Here is a 16,520-nt window from a genome sequence, read left to right as displayed (position 1 = left end):
AGCCTAGCATCGTTGGCCTTGCTATTGTTCTGTTTGGAACCTGCACCTCCATTTAACTGGCTAGATCTTCTGACCACGTCCCCATCGGATGCCCCAGGTTCAGGGTCTGGATCTCAGTGAGCCCAGTTCCTGTTGGGTCCCACTTCCGGGTGCCTGAGTCCAGCCTTCTTCCAACCAACCCTCTCAGGAACTCCAGTCCTGGACACATGGCTGCCGAGTGCCTGGCCCTGGTGGCTGGCCCTGTCCCACTCACTCTCCTCACCCCACCCCACCCCATCCTCCCACCCATTGGGGCTGAAACTGCCCACCTGGAATTCTACACATCACAGGGGTCCTCTGACATACAGTCTGCCATATCTATCTGCAGCAGAATCACTTGCAGTGTAAACACTCGATTCTTTTCCCCCTTTCCTCCTCCTCTATTGAAGGAAGGTGACCGGTTTCATTATTTCTTTGTCTCGGCCAGAAGACACAAGCTACTGAAAGTCACAACTTGTTCTGTCTTTGATGAGAACCTAAGTTCATGCAGGGCAAGCAGGACAGAGTGGGAACGTCGTCTGTGCTGGAGGCTGTGGCTTGGGGCTGATGTAGGAAGAATGGGGAGCATCATAAAAATGACAGCAGAAGCCAGAAGAGGAAATGCCAGAGGGGACAACTGGTGGACCCCTCGCAAGGCTGCACTGGGGACACCAGGTGGAGATTCCCATGCCCCCCACCCCCAATCTAGGCAAAAAGAGCAGAGACCAGACCTGAAGAATCACATCACAGAGAAGGAAAAAAAAAAAAAGGCCCCTCTACAGAAACTGGAGAGGATCCCTAAGCCCTCCCCCAGCCCTGGAGGCCCCCAAACCCCGAGTCTCGCTCTTGGATATCTGTTTGTGGAATATGATTCGCGGCTGGGTCCACGCCTGCAGGAGTCATTCAATCTCCAGCTCGTATTTGCCCCGCTGAGCCCCGGTGCCGACAGCTCTGGGGAGGATATTCAAAATAAATCTCTTTTCTCCCACTCGGTGTCTTTTAAAGAGGATTAATTGAGTTTACTGAGTTGGTTGAAATTGTTTTATGCAGCGGAAAACAGCTGCGTTGATTGCCTAGATGGGCCCATTCAGGGAGCCTTCCGCTTCTATTATTAAGCGCAGAGGGGCTTCGAGAGGCCCCGCGAAGGGGTCCACACTCATCCTTTCCCCGGGAGGGAATCTGCTCATCTTCCAGCCAGACTCGGCACTCAGCACTTCCAATTAAGGCCTGATTACATACCTGAGCCCGTGACTTCCGAAGGCAATCAAACCTCTCTTACTGTTTTGTTGAAAAGTGATTCCAGCTAGGGGAAAGGCAACGGCAGACAAGAGCATAATAGCCATGGGTGTGCCCTCAGCTGGGACCAACGCCCTGAACCTCCACATCAGACCTCTTGATATCAGAGGAGGAATTCGGCAAAGAAAAAGTCACAAGAAAACAAAATACAAGCACCAATTTAATTCTTAATTGCAGAATTGATGCTCCTTGTTCTTTAAAATACGGAAAGGTCAGGGGCGCCAGAGGCACCTGGGTGGTTCAGTCGGTTAAGTGTCTGACTTCAACTCAGGTGGTGATCTCACCGTTGGTGGGTTCGAGCCCCGTGTAGGGCTCTGTATTGACAGCTCAGAGCCTGGAGCCTGCTTCAGATTGTGTCTCCCTCTCTCTCTGCCTCTCCGCTGCTCATGCTCTCTCTCTCTCTCTCTCTCTCTCTCTCTCTCTCTCTCTCTCTCTGTCTCTCTCTGTGTGTGTGTCCCTCAAAATGAATAAACGTTAAAAAAAAAAAATATCGAAAGGTCTGGCTGTTGCTGTCTTCAAGGTGAACGAAGTAGCTCAGACTCTAACAACACAGAACAGGCAGCACCTCGACCAGCTTGCTCAACCCCGCTGGGATCAGGCCACAGGGGACACTCCCTGACCCTTAGTGTGGTGGCAAAATGATGTCCCCCTAAACATGCTCACATTCTAATCTCAGGGACCTGTGAATTTGCTGCCTTTCATGGCAAAAGGGAATTTGCAGATGTGATGAAGGGTCTTGAGATGGAGAAAGAAGGGGGCAGGAGGGTCAGGGACACAGACAGATGGGACCACAGTAGCAGAGAGGGGGGGACACCCTGGAAGAGGCTACAGGGTGGGCTTCAAAGGTGGAGGAAAAAGCCATGAGGCATAAATGCAGACGACTCCTAGAAGCTGGGAAAAGTGAGGAAACAGATCCCCCTCCCCGAGACTTGAGAAGGAACCAGCCAGGCTGACAGCTTGATTTCAGGACTTGTGGCCTCCAAAACTATAAGACGGGACATGCGTGTTGTTTGAAGCCACTGGTTTGGTGCTGGATTGTTACAGCAGCTGTAGGGAGGCAGCACACTGGAGGACCCGAGAGAGTACGAAGGCCCCTTCCACACTCGCTGCCATCAGCTGCCCCCTTCACATGGGCTCGCTGTCCCTGCCATTTAGATGCAGGAGAAACACCCTTTCTCCCACGCACCGTCTTCCCAGACTTTTCAGTTTCTCATCCCAAACAGTACATTCTTGAAATGTGATTGGTGTTCGTGAGGCCCGTGCTCCATTTTTGGTAGCAGCATAACTAGATAGAAACTAAATTTGAGGATAATTTTAAGCTTTTAACAGACCATATTCTAGACATCACATGTATGTCTGATTGGGGGAGGTACTTGGCCCTAACGTCCAAGTGTCTGTGCACATGACAAGCACACTTTGCGGAGTATATAAACCATTTCCGTGAGACCAAAGCAAGAGGAGACTTCTTCTTTCCAAGGACTCAAGTTCTAGAACATACTTTCTTAAGACTCGAGAAGATAATCCAGATGACCAGAAAAAGCAAAATCCATCTTTTCAGACCCAGTTTTCTATGTAGATGTGAGCAGTGGAGACAACTAGCATGTTCCTTTTCCTTCATCATCTGGTTCGTCAACATGTATCACGAGCTGATCACAATGTCCTTCCTTCCCATCCTGTGCGCAGGCTCGTCGTTCTCGACACCGAAGCTAACAATCAAGGCTGGATCTCAACTCCCAGGGAAACCGATTTGCCAGTCCTGGGGTGATGTCAAACACTGTCCAGGATATCTCCTCCACAGACACTCGCCCTCCACAGCCTTCAACGTGACAGTGCCTCCAGGTGACCACCATCAGCCCTTAAAGAGGTGACAGAGAAACAGCCTGTGACAGGTGTAACACAGAAGGAGGGACAAACAGGCTGCTCGATGGCATGCTTCCCGGCTCCGGGGCCAGGTGGAGATTCCGAGATGCTCCAACAGGGTGGGGCTGAGAGAGGACAGGAGAGGGGAGGGAGGAGATGAGGAAGGTACTGAAATTTCCTACTTTGACCGCGTGGCCCAGCACCAGCTCCCCTCTGATGCGGCGAAGGTGGGATCTCCTGTGTTCACACCACATCAACCCTCCTCTCTGGTTCTCGGGCCTGTGGGACACCCTGTTCTAAGGGCTCGTGTAGCAGTTCGGTTGCCATGGAAACCTTTGGCCTCATCCAGCCGTATCATTAGGGTTTTATTGAGCTAAACCTTACAACTGTGTACCTACGTCGGTTGTAAAGGTTAGGGTATCCCAGGGCTCAGAGTGTCCACTGAAGTCATGATTTTTCATGAACACATGTTTGCTCTGCTGCTCTGGAGAAGATGGTGCTTGGATTCTGGCTGAGGGGCCGCATTGACTTAACAGCATCTCATGTACAGAAAACCTGATTGCAGGTTTCTAGAATGTCAACCTCGAAATAACAGCGTGATGGGCACTTCCCTGTGGCGCCCCCTGCGGGCCAGGCAGAACAGAAGGAGGCCAGGCCCCTGGCAGTTAGACCTGGTGATGCAAGAAAGGGAACCTACATGATTTTACCAGAAAAGAGACTGTGCCCCCTCACGCACACGAGCCACACTATAGCACCTTCTTTCTCCTTCCTTTGTTATTTGAATCGTTAAAGTCAAAGCAGAATTTGGACCGGATCATTCATAAAACGGTAATAATGCTGATCTAATTCATTTCTCACATTAAGAAAAACCCTAAATATCAGACTAGGGGAACTAATTCGAGTACGGAATATTCCTACGGGGAATGCAGATCTCGCCACTGTTCTAGAACAACATCCAGGGACACCATCGTGCCGGTTTGTGGTGACAACGCGGTCTACAATACTATACCGTAGGATGCAATTTTTCCTGACTTGTAAGTATGTACGGAAGTTGAGAATTATATAAATGAGAGTGCCCAAAGCTGGGGGAGGTGATGAACGTTGTTATGGTACCTCGTCTTTATGTTCTGATTGTTTTCCTCTTTTAAAAAAATGCATTATTTTTGGAAAAGGGAAAACATTAAGTCTTTGATGTTGAAAAAATTGAGCACATCTAATAAGCCCGTTTACAATAATAAGCCTGGTAAACTACAATCGTAGTCAGGGGGAATGTGACTGAACCAGTTCTTGCCTTTGTTCTATTACCCTGACACTCATGGCCAGAAATAAGAGGAAAACGAGCTCCTTGCAGGCTCAGACGTGTGTCAGATGGTGGGGTCACCGCCATCATCATGGACATCACAGGTGTCACCCCTGTGCCCTCCCGGCTCACCATGACTAATTGCCTTCACAATGGCACTCACTCACCTCTGCCGAGGGCTCCTTCCTCCAGAACAGCTCACACCCCACATGTTAAATCCAGTCTGCTGGAGAAAACAGGCTTTTCCCAGAAAGAAGTAGGGATTGTGCAGTTTTGCCCAAATCTGCCCTACCCCCAAGTAGACGAGAGGCGGTTATGTTTTTTCACTACGCCCCCCAGCATTTATCACTCATACACAGGGGAGGAGAGAGAAAAGTAGGAACTGTGCTCCACGTAAATCATTATGCTCTGAAAGGGAGGCACAGACAGACATCCACAGTCCAGTGACTAGAGACCGGGATGGGCAGGCTGGGGACCGGGGATGAAATGTGGGACACTCTAGGAAGGGTAAGAATATTCTGGAAACAAGTGAGCATTTGGCTTGAGCATATGTACAATATTTGCACCCCCAAAAGCTTGCGTGAGATCTCAGGATTTAGGGAGCTGAAGCCTTTTCTCAGAAGTGTCTGTGTGTGTATGTAAGTAAAATCTTATTTTAAATGTTTCCAAACTCATCATATAAACACACACACACACACACACACACACACACACACACACACACACACGCACCCCGCGGTCTACTTCCTTTAAGAAAGTTGACGCGAGGAAATTATTCAGTGTGGTTTGAATACCGGGCAGCAGGACAATGAGCCGCCCACAGCGAGGCAACCAGATGTCCCCTTTGGGCACAGCCCTGCACACTGCTGATGGTGGCGTTTTGTCAGGATGCCAGCCGGAGCTCAGGAGCAAGGGAACGCAGCACTGAAGAGCCATGCGGGTTGCTGGCAGAGGTAGCTAAATGGAGAGGCAGTTTTCAGCACGCATGGTGAGGACGTTGGGGACCAGCCACTTTCAGATTTAGACGTGTTTTTCAATGGCAGGAATGCTACAGGACCAAAAAAGGAAGTTTCGGAACAAGAAGAGGAAACCATCCAGGGGAGATACACTGATCTTCTGAGCATGGCATTCAAGGGCACCTCTGAAGGGTTTGTACTTTTTTACAATGAACATGCATATTTTGAAAATTTAGATAGATAGATAGACAGACAATAGATAGATGATAGATAGATAGACAATAGATAGATGATAGACGATAGATAGATAGATAGATAGATAGATAGATAATGGATGATAGACAGATGATAGATAGACAGACAGATAGACAGATGATAGACAGATGATAGATAGATAGATAGATAGACAGACAATAGATAGATGATAGACAGATGATAGACAGACGATAGATAGATAGATAGATAGATAGATAGATAGATAGATAGATAGACAGACAATAGACAGATGATAGATGATAGATAGATAGATAGATAGATAGATAGACAGACAATAGATAGATGATAGATAGATGATAGACAGACAATAGACAGATGATAGATAGATAGATAGATAGATAGACAGACAGACAGACAGATAGATAGATGCATATAATGTGGTACAGGCCACACTCTGCCTCCAGTTCGTTGACCTATCTTCCACATGCCTTGCACACCTGCACACTGGTGCATGTGCCCAGACATCAGGAAGAGAAAGGGAGGAGTGGGCACTGCTCCAGGTTCTGAGGTCCCTGGGGCTGTTTGTGAAACACTAACCAGACTGGTCCCGTCCCGCCTTCCCATCAGAGGAAGGGGCCCTGCCCGCATCAGAGACGTGGAGACTGCCCCTCCTCCTGAGGGTCAGACCAAGTGACGCGTAACTGACACCAGGTCTTTGGTCCCTCCTCCTCTCCCACGCGCTTACTGTAGTCCTGTGCTCTGCTGGGAGGCTGAGCAGCTCAGACAGGTCCCCACAACAGTGTCTGGTTGGATAAGTGTAGAGGTGCCTGGTTTTACCACTTGTAGAAAACAAAAGTATGCCCACGATGCCTTATGTTAGAGGCACACACGTTTGTTTAGCCTAGCCAAAACCAGTTTCAAATACCAAGGAAAAAACTTTCAATTTTGCGGGTAAATAAAATATGGCAGCAGTAAAACCCAGTAACGTGCACCCAGCCCCGTTACCACTGCACGAAAACAACCGCCTGCATCTGTCAATACACCTGGATAATTGCCTCTTTTGTTTTTCACTTTGAATGTGCTGTCTCCCAGAGAAAGGCGGTGACAGCGCACGTGTGTATACCCTCATCGTGTAGCATTCATTGGTACCCATTTGGACATTTCCAAGAAAACGCAGTGGTCAGAACACCTCATCTCCTTACTCTGGAATAGGAGTAAGGGGGGGGAGACTAAAAAATAAAGATTGATCTTAAATCCAGGTTTAAACCCTTCCAGATGGTTAGACTGTTGCTTTTTCATGGCCAAGGTTGACAATATATACACTTTGTTCTGTTAACAATATATACACTTTGTTCTGTAACCATTATTGTGATTGGCCTCTGGTTTGGCAACTGGTCTTCTAAAAGGTAACAATCGGTAACATTATAAGTAATTTCTTATGAAATAAGTATACATAACATTATAAGTAATTTCCCATTCTCTATGGATTTTATTTTTCCTGAGGTACTTGAAAATCTGTCTATCTGTCTATCATCACATCCCTTACCATTATCTGTTGCAAGGAGATTTTCAAATATACAGAACATTCTTTCTTCCTTTATCTTTCTTGAGCCCTTTGGCACTAGACTAATCTCTCTCCAGTTCCGTTGTAGAGCCATCATCCTGTATAAAATCTATTCTTGGATCTTAAGCCTTCCTTTTTTGGTTCACCCCTTTGTTTGGCTGGAGTACATCCTTGAATGCCTTTGTCACAATGGTTGTCTAAGGGAAAAAAAAAGTCTGGGCTCTTGAACAATCTGTCTTCACACCGGGTTGATAATTTTGTTGCATATGTGATTGGAGGCTGTAAATCACTCACCTCAGAACTGAGAAGACATTCCTCCTTGTTCTGTGACATTGGGCTTGTAGGAATTCCAAGGGCAGTCTGATTCTGAGCCTAGGTGAAAAACAAGGGTGTCATACTCTCTGGAGGCTTTCAGAACCTTCCACTGATTGGTGTACTTTGACCCACAGTAACAATGTGCCTCGATGTCAACTTCCTTGTGAGTTATGCTGGGATCAGAGGATGATTTCCATCCAGGGCCATATGCTTTCTTCATCTCTCGGAAATCATCTTGTGCTATTCCTTCTAAAACTGTGTTTTCTTTGTCCTGTCTTTCTGGACATTCTGATCGTCTGTTGGCCTTTTAAACTGATAGGCGTCATCTCGGGCACTCGTGCATATTTCTATCCCTTTGTTTTGTTGTGGTTTTGTCTTACATTATGGGAGGCTTCCTGGTTTTCGTTGTTGAAAGCTTCTGTTGGGTTTTGTAGTTTGAAAATCGTGTTTGGCTTTCCAAGAGATCATTCTTGTTTTCTAAGAGTCTTTCTAGGCTAAATCCTGTTGATGGAGTGTAGATTTTATACCTTCTCAAATCGCACTCTCTGAGGACACCAATTGGGATTTTTTTAAGTGTTCTTTTATCCCTTGAATTATTTGTTTCCTCCTGGGTCATTTTCCTTGCTTATTTATCTTTGCTTTTTTCCTTTGCATTCCAGACTCTCTCCATATGCCCATGACATCCTGTTGTCCATTCATGGTTTAAATACTGCAGCAGCCAGGGGCTCCTGGGTGGCTCAGTCAGTTAGCATCTGACTTGGGCTCAGGTCATGATCTCACGGTTCATGGGTTCAAGCCCCGCGTCCGGCTCTGTGCGGACAGCTCAGAGCCCAGAGCCTGCTTTGGATTCTGTGTCTCCTCTCTCTGCCCCTCCCCTGCTCACGCTCTGTCTCTCTCTGCCTCTCAAAAATAAATAAATGTAAAAAAAATTTTTTTTTAAATACTGCAGCAGCCGGGAGCTGTTGTCTGCAAACGAGGCCCCTCATGGAAAGTTTCGCTGCTGCCTGAGCAGGATGGGAACAGCCCTCCCATCCAGGCCCCGGCAAACGCGGCTCTTGGTGCCAGACCTTGCTAGCTGTTTCTTTAGTGAAGAATCTTTTGCTTTTTTTTTTTTTTTCCCCTGGAGGGTAAACATCTGCCTGGTGGCTGTTCTGTGCCCGAAGGTTAGGAAGGGGCTTGTCAGGGCTCAGGTTTTGGTTCGTCCCCCAACATCTCACTCCCACCCTCCAAAGCGTGTCTCCATTGCAAGCCTCCGTGGGGTCCCGCGGGGCGGCGGGCAGGTGTGCAGTGTGGGGTCTCTCCAGTCACATTCCCCTCTGGACTCTCCGCCCCTGATTTATTATTAGGCATCAAGACTCCACCTGCTCTCACCTTCAGGAAATGCAAAGCAAGCTGTCATTCAACAATGGCTCCCTTCCAAATCTCTTTATGGTTGTAAGCTAATTCATTTTTCATTCCCTAACTCTCTTTTCAATAGGGTTTTGAGAGGAAGAAAAAAGAAACATACGTGGATTGCCAGAAAAAGAAAAAAAACAAAACCAAAAAACCAGAATGGCCAAAGGGCAGAGAGGGGAGAGAAGTGGCATTCCAGGGGCGGAGACCTTGAACTCTGAGTAAACAAAGGGAATGCATGGCTTTTAAAAGAGTCAAGGGAAAAAATGTGATGCAGGTAGTGTGTCGACCTTTAGTTGTGATTTTGCAGCCAAATGAGACGGTTGCGTTAACACCTTTTCCTGGATGCATTCAGATTTTTGTGGCCATTCTTAAAATCAGTGCACAGTCAAACGTGCATTGCAATCCTCTTTTGCGGAAAGTATGCTTTTATTGGTCAAGGTCAAAATCCAAGTAAAATAGTCGAGAGTATTTCTAAGGGGAAGTAATGGCTGATGGGGGCACAAATCAAGGCTTTAGGTGCAAAGCGTTCTAGTTCTTGATGTGGGTGCTATTTACAGGTGTGTGTTTACTTTAGGACATTTCCTCCTGCTGTATTCACGGGGTTCGCAGTATATATCGTTCAACACATATCTATTTTATAAATACGAAGAAATAAAAAGAACAAAATACTTCAAGACCCTTCTTTTTAAAGACATGTCTCGTACTATAGCACAGATATCCATCGATAGCACACACCCCTCCCTTCCACCGTAGCGTGAACCCCTGGATGGTGGGGATGTTTCCTCAATCCTTAAACGGTTCTTAAACAGGTAAGTCAGGGTGTGAAGAGTACAGCCGGGGGAATAGAGTCAATACGTGGTGACAGATTGTGTCTGCACTTACTTGGCCAGCATCATGGGATGTATACAATTGTCGACTCACGATGTCATACACCTGAAGCTAATATAGCATCGTGTGTCAATTATACTTCAATTAGTAAAATGAAGACAAGAATAATTCTTGCCTCATAACAGGTGCTCATTAAATGTATGTTGAGTGACATCACTTCTCGCCCTCCTGTGCCCAACAGCGGCTGGTATACGGCAGGCCCTGAACCTAACAGCGTAACGGTCGGTTGATGGCTGCAGAAAGTGATTGCCAAGAGAGTACAAGCAGGACAGACAAATATGAGGGCATTTTCTTACACTTTCGCTGAAAACCCATGAACAACGTCAGCGAAACTGCTGTGCCTTCCGTAGGCACGTGGGTGAAGCCTCCTCCCCGCGTTTTGTCCCCCTTTCTCTCCTTGCAGTGCACCCTTGGAGCAAACGCTACCTTGCAAAAATGCAGCCTCGGAGGCCTGGAGTAAGACTCTGTCAGTTCACTCCGAGGAGCTTTCCTTACGCCTCCCGAAAGGAATATGAATTGCACTCCCCCTGGGCTTGCTAAGCCATAGCAACCTCTCAGGCTGCCTCCTGCTCTGCTCTGCTCGGGAGCTAGCTGCCTTCCTGCCTGTTCACAGGGAAACAGAGAAGGCTACTCAGAGAATAAGCAGCTGTAATGGTTTCCCCGAGGAGGTAGCATCCTTGGGCCTGCGGAGAATTTTGCAGCTTTTCCTTATGCATTTTTAATCAATTCTAAGCTACTTACAAATATGTGCAATTACTTTCTGCACTTCGCTTTGTAATAAGATTTAATGACTCTGCTGCAATCCTCTGGGTGAACATTGATAATCTGACTCTATGATTTAAAATTTAGCTTTAGCAGAAAAAGGAGAGTGGAAACGGAGATGAAGGTTTTTAAAGTTTGAGTTGTTTTTTTTTTGTTTTTTTTTTTTAAGGAAATCAGAACTTGGAATTATTTTAGCTTTCAAAATATCCCCAACACGAGAGAACAGAACGTCTCCAGTATTTGCCACGTGGGTCTGATTAAAATACACACATGTTTAAAACCTCTGACAACACAAGCTAGCTCTCTCGAAGACATTTTACAGATTATCTTAAAGGGGGAGACCCAGAGTCACCCAGAGAGGTCGTGTTGTTCATTTGCAAGCATTAGATATGCTGTCTTCCAAGCGCCCTTGACAAAGAGAATGTCTCCTGACTCTCCAGTCGTGTGGCGGACCCCCTGCTTCCACCGTCCGGCCATGTGCTGACCAGGTCGCTCTACAACCAAGAATAATGAACACGGCTAAGATCCACCAAGTGTGTGCTCCGTAGCAGCCACTGTTGAAAGTGCCACACACCCTTACCAATGCCAACGAGCAAGTACTCTTGTCACACCCACTGCAGATAAATCTTCATCTTGGATGCGCACGTCTGTTCTCCGTGGGGGCGCCGGGGAGCTACGGCACCCCTACTTATTGAAGAGGGGCCTGCGGACGCACATGGTCCTGTGAATGTCGCCACAAACCCTTTAGCCTAACTTCCCGCAGACAGCTTGCCCCCCCCGCCCCACAGCTGCCCCCGTGCCCAGGCTAGCGGGGCCCTCTTACCGCTTTTCCATGCAAAGCGAGCGAGCCCAAAAGGCATCCAGGGGATTTGGCTCACCTTGAGCCAGGCCTCTGTGACTTCCTTCTGGCTGAGACTCTAAGAGGCTACGCGGTCTGGCTGGGCAAGGGGGGGGGGACGTGGGCAGCAGACCCGGAGCCCAGATGTCATTCTCAAGCTGCTCAGCAACCAGGTAGCCAATCAGGGACTCATGGTTTTTATCCAGAAACTGGGGGTGGGGGGGTGGGGGTGGGGATAGATGGTCTCAAAGATCCCCTTTTGCATCCAGCACACGTGATTTTATTTAACAGCCTTTTACAGAGCGTCAACTGTGTGCTAGGGATTGTAGACCATCAAGTTTTCTTCTGCTCACGACGAAGTCAAAACGTTTCTCAGGGCACCCTGGTGTCGCCGACACAAAAGATTCAGGCTCAGAGCTCCTTCTCAGGGGAGCGCTGAAATCAGGCAGGTGTCTTGCTTCCTGTGACACAATAGAACGAACATCCTACTCCCCAGAGGCTCTTTCTCCTCACCAAGTATTCCTACTCTGGAGGGGAAATTTGGAGATCCCCCACGGTCCCGATTAACCATGGGATCCAAAGTAAGTGGAACCGGTAAAATTATGAGCTGTTGGGACACGCAGGCCTGTGGCACCGGGCGTTACTGAGCCATTGTCTCAGGACTGTCTGTCACTCTCGCCATCACCTATCATCAACTGCGGACTCAAAACATTGTGAAAACTGCATCCGGTTTCTGAAATGGAGTGCCAGGGCAAGCCCCCTTGCCCCCAGCATCACCAGGCATCCTGTGCCAAGAGCAGCCCCTGGGTCTTCGGCAACTCAAGGCTTTACAGATAAGAAGGAGCATCTTCTAAATTTTTTTCTAGAAATGAGGTGCAATTTAATGTGACTGACCATCAATCATGTTCTGAGTTGCTGAACTTCAAATTTGAATAATTTTCCTTTTCTCTATTTAGACATGGGACGCTGGTATTTCCATCAACGATGGTCATAAAAGGAGCCTGTGTGGGCGAAGGGAGTATAGCAAGATTCTGACTCTTCATTTAGTAGCTGGAGAGGCAGTGAGCGGCATCGAGAGTGCATATGGCCAAGGGGAGAGAGGGGAATGTGAGATCTGGAATGCACCATCCAGCCGCATGCAGAGGGCCCCCTGGCAGTGCTCAGCTGCCTTCCCTGGGGCGGGCCGTGGGGACAGGAGCTTCTGTGGCAGAGAGGATCTCCCAGTGGCAAGGCAGGTCTGAGTGTGGACAGGGAAAGAATACTTCTGAAAGGAGGAAAAGGTAGGTCTTCATATGTCATCCCCTCACGGGGCTGTGCACGGTACACAGAGAAGTTAAAGCCCAACATGGCAGAGAAGGCAATAGAGGGGAGTAGTGAGGACCCCGTCAGACCTGGACAAAAATACAGGGAGTGGGGATCAAAGAGGCAACTGAGGGGAAGAACCTATTTGCAGGAAGCTTATTTTCCATAATCAACCATCCACCCGGAAGCACAGCCTCTCAGATAATTTCCCCCTGCTCTGTGAGCAGTTGTCCACCAGACGCACACTTTCCAGAAACCCCTCAAGGGGTTGAACTTTCAATTACTATGATCAAAAGGAAACCATCTACTTAGAGAGAGAACTCATGCAGAACATTCGCCGGGTACATTTGGGCGGTAAGTATGTTCTAAATGGTGGTCATGAGGCAAAGCGGTCGGCAGAAAACCACAAGTGGGCTCTTAAAATGGCACCCTTGCAAGGAATTGCAAAAATGATGAATCAAGAAAACTACTCTCCCCTTCCAAAAATGGGGACACTTGGACCAATAGCACAGACCCATTCAGGCAGCATGCAGGGCCTCTCCCACTTTAAAGATCTGACAATTGGATTCTCTCACAGAAAGAGAATCTCTCACTTTCCAAGGGGACGTGTGGAAAGGAGCTACTAATTCTTGAGTCTTCCTAGAGCTTGGACCTCAGAAAAGGCCCACAACCCACTTGCCCAAAAGAATGTCCAAGCAGAGCGGGGTTTGAATATCTGTCGGTCTGGCACTGACATCTTAGTGGAGCCTCTTGATGATATACTGATGGAGGAACTGTTGTAGTTCCGTTTATAAGTGGGGAAACTGAGACAGATAGAGGAAAGTGTCCAAAGACACAAAGCTAGTAAATGAGAGAATCTGAACTCAAGCCTAGGCTTCTAAAACAATAATTTTAAAATAAATTTTACAAAAATACTATTTACAATAGCATTCAAAAAACAATCAAATGCTTAGGAATAAATCTAGCAAAAGCTAGGCCAAACCATTGACGTGAAAGCGAAAATACATTACTAAGAAATTAATGGAGATTTTAAAAAATGGAGAGATGCACCTTGATCACAAACAGGAAAGCTTGATATTGTTAAGATGTCCTTCTCCCCAAACTGATCTACAGATTCAACACAATACCAGGTAAAATCCCCAGTAGGGGTGTGTGTGTGTGTGTGTGTGTGTGTGTGTAAGTTGACAAAGTGCTTCTACAAAGTATGTGGTAAAGCAAAGGACCTAGAATGGTCCACACAATCTGGAAGAAGAATAAAATCAGAGGACTTCTATTACCAGATTTCAAGATGTAATACAAAAACTCACTAATCGGGGCAGTTTGGTATTGGCCCAAAGACAGAGAAATAGACCAATGGATCAGAATAGAGTGTCTGGAAACTGACCCCCACATGCAATTTCCTGGTTTGTAACAGGCACCAATGCAATTCAGGGAAGAAATGATGGTCTTTTTAATAAATGGTAGTGGAGTAATAGAATATTGATTTCCTACCTCATATTATCCATACACTTTAATCCGAGATGGAAAATTATGAAAGCAAAACCACTAAGGTTTCTAGAAGAAAACGTACGAGATCTTTATGACTTTGGCAAAAATTCCTTAAATTGGACCCAACTGGCACAAACAAAAAAATAAACCATTGACTTCAATTAAATCAAGAATTTCTGTTCATCAAATGACTTCATTTAAAGAGTAAAGAACAAGGGATACCTGGGTGGCTCAGTCAGTTAAGTGTTTACTCTTGATTTCGGCTCAGGGCATGAGGTTGGTGAGTTCAAGCCCCCCATCGGGCTCTGTACTGACAGCACGGAGCCTGCTTGACATTCTCTCTCTCTCCCTCTCTCTCTGCCCCTCCCGTGCTCATGCTCTCTCTCTCTCTGTCTCAAAATAAACAAATAAACTTAAAAAAATTTTTTTAAAGAAAAAAGGAGTAAAAAACAAACCACGGAGTAGGAGGCATGTTCATGAGGCACATGCCTGACAAAGGACCCATGTCAAGAATATTTAAGGAACACCTACAAGTCCATTTTAAAAAGACAAATGATCAGATTTTAAAAAGTGGGGAAATGCGTTTAACAGACCCTTCCCCAAAGAGGATGCCAAACTGGCCAACAGGCACGCGACAGTGTGTCGAATGAAATTACTTCCCAAGAATACAAAACTTCAGACACCACGACACATCCACTAGAAAGCCGAAAATGAACAAGAGTGAAGCTGTCAAGGAAATGTTGGCAAGGACACGGGACAACAGGAACTCTCATACTTTGCTGATGAGGGTGCAAATGTACTATCGGTGTAGAAAATGGTGTGGCATTTTCTGCTCTAGGTAAACGTGTACCTACTCTTTGACCACATAGTCATCCCATTCCTCGGTTTATACCAAGAGAAATGAGTGCTTATTCCACACAAATGCAAAGGCGTGCACAAATATTCATAGCAACTTTACTTAGACCCAAACTGGAAACATCCCAAATGAATGGATAAAATAAATTGTGGTCCATGGGGGGTGCGGGAGGGGGGAAATGGGGGGTGGGCATGGAGGAGGGCACCTGTTGGGAGGAACACTGGGAGTTGTATGGAAGCCAGTTTGACAATAAATTATATTTAATATAAAAAAATTAAAAAAAAAAAACAAAACTGCGGTCCATGCATGCACTGGAATACCATTCCATAAGTAAGAGCCAACTTACTGATAGACAAAACGGCCTGGATAAATCTCACAGACATTACACCGAGTGGAAAAAAGTCATAATCAAAAGAGTGGTCACCTCATGATTCCAGTTAATTTGACATTCACAGACAGACCACGCTAATCAATGGTGTTTGAATGCACAGTGGTGCTTATCTCTTGGGAGAGTATTGCCTGGGAAGGATCATTCTGGAGCCTCCTGGGATGATGAGCATATTCTATACCTCACCCTCGGTAGTTTTGCATAGTTTACAGGTGTGTAAAATTTCATCCAGTCATTTACATAATATTTGTGTATTTTATAGGCCTCACTGTTTCTACGTTTCATCTCAGGCATGAAAACCTGTGGCTTCCAGGGGCGGGGTGGAACGGAGAGGTATCATTTAGTAGCTACAGAGTTTTTTGTTTTGCAAGATGACAAAGGTTCGGGAGATGGATGGCCGGGATGGTCACACGGCCGTGTGAACGTACTTAAAGCTGCCAACCTATATGGTTAAAAGGGTAAAATTTTGTATGTATATTTTATTTACCACAATGTAAAAATAATGATTATATAAAAGCAAAGGACTGTCAGATGAGAGGTTGGATGGTGTATGAAGAGGGGGAGACTTCAGATGGGGCGTGAAATGAGACACCCCCACCCCATGCCAGCCCTGGAAAAGGATTAGCACCTGCCTTCTTTCAAGTCGCCGATGTGTTCTCCCAGACCTGCCTACACGGTTCTTTTTCACGTATCCCTACTACGTGCCCCGACATCAGAGGCAAAAAGGGACAGCTAACGGGGGCTTCCGTAGTCCTGAAACATGCACGGTTGTGCTGGCCACAGACACGCACACAAGTACATACGGCATGAGATAAATATTAGACACTGGGTGCTAAGGAATTAGGGGAGCAGTTATGGAAGGAACAATTTTAATACTCAGAGATGCGTTTTGCAGCCTGAGTGCGATTCACGTCGATTTTACTGAGGAAATTCGGCATGACCAGTGTGTGGCAGACGGGCTCACTTGCCCGGCCACCCCCCTGCCTTGAGTCGTATATTTTTGTGACTCGTGCTGTTTTCATCTTTGGCAGATATGACGGGGAAGTGCCTGACTCAGAGGCAGTTATCTTGCCCTACG

The 16,520-nt window shown here is 46.7% G+C and overlaps 1 long non-coding RNA gene across 1 annotated transcript; it reads left to right on the top strand.

The window, feature by feature from the left end:
• The first annotated feature begins 4,139 nt into the window (after positions 1 to 4,139).
• LOC122198788 lies at positions 4,140 to 16,105 on the top strand. The gene is made up of 3 exons (XR_006193162.1): positions 4,140 to 4,208; positions 5,518 to 5,622; positions 15,705 to 16,105. It is a non-coding gene; the product is annotated as an uncharacterized LOC122198788 (long non-coding RNA).
• Positions 16,106 to 16,520: the final 415 nt, after the last annotated feature.

This window comes from Panthera leo, chromosome C2, assembly GCF_018350215.1.
Source record: "Panthera leo isolate Ple1 chromosome C2, P.leo_Ple1_pat1.1, whole genome shotgun sequence".
NCBI classification, from domain to species: domain Eukaryota; kingdom Metazoa; phylum Chordata; class Mammalia; order Carnivora; family Felidae; genus Panthera; species Panthera leo.
Note: the sequence above shows the minus strand (reverse complement) of the source record. Positions and strands in the feature narration are given on the sequence as shown.